This window comes from Rutidosis leptorrhynchoides, chromosome 5, assembly GCF_046630445.1.
Source record: "Rutidosis leptorrhynchoides isolate AG116_Rl617_1_P2 chromosome 5, CSIRO_AGI_Rlap_v1, whole genome shotgun sequence".
In the NCBI taxonomy this organism is placed as follows: domain Eukaryota; kingdom Viridiplantae; phylum Streptophyta; class Magnoliopsida; order Asterales; family Asteraceae; genus Rutidosis; species Rutidosis leptorrhynchoides.
In genome coordinates this window covers 164,536,605-164,543,413 of record NC_092337.1, presented here as the reverse complement: position 1 = coordinate 164,543,413, position 6,809 = coordinate 164,536,605, and the positions used below count along the sequence as shown (strand labels likewise).

General features: G+C 33.9%; 1 non-coding gene across 1 annotated transcript; it reads left to right on the top strand.

The window, feature by feature from the left end:
• The first annotated feature begins 6,500 nt into the window (after positions 1-6,500).
• On the top strand, positions 6,501-6,607 carry LOC139850878 (small nucleolar RNA R71). The gene has a single exon (XR_011760254.1). It is a non-coding gene; the product is annotated as a small nucleolar RNA R71 (small nucleolar RNA).
• Positions 6,608-6,809: the final 202 nt, after the last annotated feature.

Below are 6,809 nucleotides of genomic sequence, written 5' to 3'. Positions count from 1 at the left end.
GTGACATATGTTTTAAGATAACTTGGTAAATTTTCCCACACTTGGCTTTTATTTTCCTTTTTATCGTCCTCTATTCCATTTTAAATGAATTTTAACATTTTAGTTTGTTTCTTAATTTATGTCCTTTCCGAGGTAACAATAATTTTGGTGTTAAAACCTAGTTTTATCGTTAATAAATATGTATAAACATGATTTGAATTCATTTAATTGAAAATTTTGAAAAATTTTACTAAAATTGGGTAGTCAGTATATAAGACTAGGGCTGTTCTTTTTTATCAGAGAGCACTAGATTCTAATACAACTACTGCTTTACTAGTATTTTTAATGGTAACCAAGTGTATAAAGTAAAAAATGTTAAAATTCGAAAGAATTTAACCCCTTCCCACACTTAAGATCTTGCAATGCCCTCATTTGCAAGAAATCAGTAACAATTTAAATTATTGAGGGTGATTTGTGTGAAAATGATTAAATTTTACCAAAGTTTCCAAATATATTGGCGTTTGTTTGCTGAATGATAAATGGTGCACATCATTTGTTCATTCCGTCTGTTGTGACATCACATTTATTTGTTATCTTGTCGTCAAAATTAGTAGCTTTTGCTGAACTTAATGCCAGTCTTTGAAAATGCGTTGTTTTACCCTGTTGTGTACATAAGATAAACTGCAAACATATATACATATTTTTGAAGTTTGGTATATTACCCCACATTCAAAAATTATTAAAATCTAAGAATAAAAGTTAGATAATTATAAAAATGATTACAATATTAACAAAAGTATTAAATGTATCAATAATTACAAATTACAAAATAAAAAAAAATAATAATAAGTAAACTAAGGATGATATTGGTACCAATAGGGGTTCCAGGCATAACCATAAGTGCTATAGAATGCTTCGGCAGGGTCATACGTAGGATATGGTGGCTGCATCTCTATCGACCAAGGAGGGAAGATGGGTTTCGGTGTAGGAATATAGTTTCTACCTATATGTTGGCAATGAGCTATGATCTGGTTCTGATGAACTTGCCAATCTTCAAATGCTCTCTGTCTAGCATTTTCGTATTCCTGAGAAGCTATAAACCTATGCATTTATTGCATCTCATTCCCCCCTCCTACATTACCTTGCTGCTGGTTTCTCTCCACCTGTGGATGTCTACCATGGTATCGTACTGCGGCGTTATTTCGCCTCTTCAAAACTTTCGCACCATGGTATACATTTAAACCTATAGTATCGCGGGGTTCCGGCTCTTCTAGTAATAATCCCCCCCGACTTATATCCACACCGAGATATTCACCAATCAAAGTAATAAAAATACCACCTCCTATTATGCTATGTGGTCGCATCCCCCGAACCATAGCTGATAAATAATAACCCACACAATATGGTATACTTACAGTGCTTTGTGGGTCTCGAATACACATATGGTAAAACAAATCCTGTTCATTTACTTTTTCCTTGTTTTTACCCCTTTGTGTAATCGAATTAGCTAAAAACCTATGTATCACTCTTAATTTGGCTCTATCTATATCCAAATAAGAGTAATTTCCCCCTTTGAAACGGTGATGGCTTGTCATTTGACTCCACACACTGTGTGTATCAAAATTCTCATCTATCTTTCTACCGTTTAGTATCAATCCTCTACAATCGGCAGACGCTAACTTCTCAGGCGTATATATACGTAAAGCCTGAGCCATGTCCAGTAAAGACATGTGGCGCATCGAACCGCCTAACAAAAATCTAATAAAAGAACGATCGGTTAAACTAGCTACCCGATCATTCAACTCTATACTACATAACAATTCTTCACACCATACTTTATATACAGGTCTGCGTATGGTGAATAAACATATCCAGTCATTAAAAGAAGAATTACCATACCTCTGTACAAGTAATTCCCTAATTGGCCCGGCCAATTCTACAGCTTCTAAGGGTCCCCATTCTATGACCCTCGGTACCTCAACAACCTTAGAATGAAGAGTATGCAAACCCCGTTGATATTTTGGATAATCTATCCAAAGTCTGTCAAATCTCAGGTTCGGGTGCAACTCTTCCAAGTGCATATCAGAAAAGGTCATGACTGGATGAGGTATATCCTGCTTGTAGTAGTTATCCACCTCCTGTTGTTCCAAATTCTCAGCAGGAGCATTGCGGGCTTGGGATGAAGATTCACCCCTTTCATTCTGCAAAACACATCAAACACAATTTTTGTGCATCCAAATATGCATTAGTGTCAGCAAAATCATTAATCAAAATAATTACAACGACATTATCAATTTATATCAAACTTAAGCTCATTTTCACATTTTTATCAAATCTACACTTTTTCAAATAAGCATATACGAAAATGTTCGTCAAGTTCATAAGCATTCAACTCAAATAACATGTTAAAATAATCATTACTAGCAATTAAACAAGTCTCAAATGGCATTATCTTTCAAAAATCAAGTTCATGAATTTTAGACTTGAAAAAGTCCACTTTAATTCTTAAAATCATGTTTAGGCTCAAAGTTTGGATCATTTAACTACCTAGACATGTTACACTACTTATTTTAGCAACAATTCATGACAAAAATCGGCCATAACCTGTTTATATCAAAAAGCCCCAAATTTGCTCAAGAACACAAACCCTAGATTATTCAAAATTTGAAGTTTAAGGCTTCTAATCATGTTAAACAGCATCAATCTAGGTTATACAAGCATAATACATAAACAATTTAAGCTTAATTACACTAAAAAGCATCAAAATCAAATTGGAAAAAAAAATAGCTCAAGAACATCAAATTTCGAATTAAATGGTGTTTAGGTGTAGAAATTTACCGTTTTTCTTGAGTAATTCTTAGATAGCATCCTTCTCAACATGATTTTAGCAAAAAATTTGGTGATTAACGGTTAAAAATTGGGATTTTTGGGGGTGTTTTTCGGGTTTTTCGGGTCTATTTTCGCAGCAGTTTTTGAGTTTTTGGGTTGGGGACTGAAACTAATCGTGCAGCTCTTTTTATTTTTTTTCTGTAATCCGGCCCCTCCGCGAGTCGCGGCGAAATGCACTTCAAACTCCGCGACTCGCGGAGTTTTTTTTTTTTTTTTTTTTTTTTTTTTTTTGTTTTTTTTTTTATAATCATAACTTTTGAAAACAATTAAGAAATTAATTTTAAAATTTTGTTTCCCTTGTTATTTAGGACGAGGTCGTTTCGGATCGATATCCTAGTCCGTCCCTCGACAAAATTTTAAAATTTGTCTTTTAGTAGCGATTGTTTTAAAAGCTAAGATTTTTGGGTTTTTTTCAATGTTTTTGGCATACTCTAATTCAATAAGATTAAAAATAATGATAATAAAAGTTCTCGTCCCTCCCTCGGGTAAAGCAATTTCGGTTCAAAGACCTAGTCTTCAACTTACGACGAATTTTAAAAATCATATTCTTAACTTAATGAGATAAAGTAAATTTTTGTTTTTAAATTCACACAACTTAAATATAAAATTCAAAATTAATATTAAAAATTCACACCAAACTCAAAATTTAAAATGCATAAAATTAAAATTTTATATTTTAAAAATTCACATCAAACTTAATTTAAAAATTCATAAATTCATATCAAACTTATATTAATTTTTCAAATATTTTAAATATATTGTTTTTACAAAGTTTACAATATTAATTTAAGATTTAAATATTAATTTTAAAAACATGGTAAAAATAAATTTAAAAATCTTTTTGTCTTTTTATCCCACTTTAATCAATCAAATATTATCAAAAATATGCGCCCCTCTTTTCGGTAAAGTAATTTCGGTTCCAAGACCTAATTTAACTCATGACGAATTTTTAAAATATTTTGGGTTGATTAATTAAAGATATTTATACCTTAAGAATAAACGTTAAATTTCGCAGTGATGTAATAAATTTTTGAATGATATCAATAATTTCGGTCGCCAAACCTAATTTTATTTAATACCAATTTAATACTTTTTAGCGAACAAATTAGCGTTTATTATCAAAAGGTTAAAAATAAAAATAAAAACTAAAAACTGTACAGACATACCTGTGAAATAGATTTCTTAGTTATATGATCTATCTTCTAAACATATGAACGGTCCGTCTCTGCATAAAGTAACAAATTCGGTATTTGAATAGGTTTGATTATTTGAACATTTACCTCCATGTGACCATTTTCCACATTTGTGACATCTTTCTAGGTGTCGTGCTCTTCTTTTCGCTGCGGATTTTGATTTTCCTTTACCAAATTGTAACTTATTATCTTCGCATCTGGATTCTTTTCTAACTCCGTCCATTCTTTCTCTGATTACTGATACTATTTCACTCGGTAGTATGTCATTATTTCTTTTAGTGATCAAAGCGTGTAGCATTAGACCATGGTTTAGTTCACAGGCAGTCTTCATTTTGTAAAAACCAAAAAAAAAAAAAAAAATTCAGAATGGGGGTAGAAGACTAGTTCTTTAGGGTCTGCTAGGGAAAGACCATTCGGGTTCCATTCTCGGAACTACACGAGAACAGAACAACTAACTCTAGATAGTATTTTCTTTTTAGAACATTTGAATCTCCCCACACTTAGGTAGCCGTGGTGTCAAAATTGTGATTAACTTCATCGTTAATTTCTCTTGGTCCATAATCAACTTGCATATCCGTGACTTTTTCTTTAAGCCATTGGTCGGATTCCTGTGTAATTTCCACAATTTCAACTAGTTTCTCCTTTTCTTTAGGTGATAGATTGGATACTAACCAGTTACATAACTTAAAGTTCCCCTTGGTTCTAGCATCGCGAATCCGTTTAATAAGTTTCTTCATTGAACTATTAATAACGGGATCATTTAATTTCGTATCAACAACGGGGTTCTTTGTTATCATGTCATCATTAGGTGTTACTTCATTTTCCCCACACTTAGGCGTTTCATTATTGCTAAGTATTACCGTTGGAGTTGGTAAAAACACATGGTTCTTACCAATTGTTTTTACTGGTTCAACGGTTTTGGCTGGTGGAGATTTAGACTTTCAAATCATAAAGGTGATCGCTTTGTCACCACTTTTAAGTGTCATTCTTCCATTTCCTACATCAAATAACGCCTTGGTGGACGCTAAGAATGGCCGACCTAAAATTAGAGGAATGTTTGGGTCCTCTTCTATGTCAATGACAATAAATTCGACTAGAAAGGTTAAATTGCCTACTTGAACGGGTAGGTTGTCAGCAATTCCAACTGGGTGCTTAATGGTTTGATCAAAGAGTCGAACACTCATATCCGTTGGACTTAACTTACCTACTCCTAATCTCTTATATAATAAAAGAGGCATAACACTTACACTTGCACCTAAATCTGCTAGTGCATCATACATGACACAATCACTAAGTAGACAGGGAACAATAAATTCACCCGGATCACCTACCCTAGGTGGAGGTTTTGGTGGAACTGTCTTCACCGGGATTACTTCTACGGTTTTTGTTTCTTGCACTTTCTTATTCTTTTTCTTCTTCTTCTTTCCAGAAGTATCACAATCTTTATTACTTATTACTTGCTCATACTCAACTCCTTTTCTTGGAAACGGGATGGGTGGTTTGTATGGTGCCACCACTGGCTTTACATACTCGGGTGATGGTGGTGTAACTTCTTCATTGTTACTCTCATCTAAAACCTTCCCATCTTCTGGTGCTGGTTTTTCAGAATTCGTTGAAACCATATTAACATTCTCATTCCGAGGATTTACTTCAGTATTACTTGGTAGCTTTCCTTGTTCCCTCTCACTCATCATGCTAGCAAGAGTACCTACGTGTTTTTCTAGATTCAAAATGGAAGCTTGTTGAGTTCTTAATGACTGATCAAATCTCTCGTTTGTTTGGGTTTGAGTTTCAATAAATTGTGTTTGAGATTCAACTAGCTTGAATACCACGTCTTCCATATTTGACTTTTTCTCTTCGGTTTGTTGTTGTGGTTTATATAAGCCAGGTCTTTGTTGATTGAAAGTGTTGTTTTGAGTTGGTTGGTTATTCGGACCTTGTTGGTTATACCAGTTATTTTCGGGCCCTTTTGGATTGTAAAGAATGTTTTGATTTCGATTGAAGTTTAGCTTTGGCGGTTGATAATTATTTTGATAATTATTTCCAGGCCTTTGGTTCATATAGGAAACATTCTCTCGTTGTTCCAATGTTGGTTCAATGTGACAATCTTTCAATAAGTGTGGTCCACCGCATAGCTCACAACTGATTCGTATTGCGTGAATATCTTTATTCATCTTTTCCATTCGTCTTTCGAAAGCATCTATTTTTGCTGAAACGGAATCAAAGTCATGGCTAGAATCGGCTCTAGCCACTTTAGATGAACGAAAAATATCTTTTTCTTGGTGCCACTCATGCGAGTGGGAGGCTGTGTTATCAATAATTTTGTAAGCTTCAGTTGCGGTTTTCTTCATAATGGAACCACCAGCTGTTATGTCGATGTCTTTTCGTGTAGCAACGTTGACACCTTGGTAGAATATTTGTACTATTTGATATGTGTCTAAACCGTGTTGAGGACATCCTCTCAACATCCTTCCGAATCTTGTCCACGCCTCATATAATGTTTCATTTGGCTTTTGTGTGAACGTAACAATTTCTCCTTGAAGTCTCACGGCTTTAAATGCCGGAAAGAATCTTTGAAGAAATTTTTCAACTAAGACATCCCATGTGTCAATCGCCCCTTCAGGTAACGATTCTAACCAATATTTGGCTTCTCCTTTTAAAGTCCAAGGAAACAACATGAGATAGATCTGCTCATCTTCCACTTCTCGGATTTTGAATAGTGTACAAATTCTTTTAAACGTACGAAGG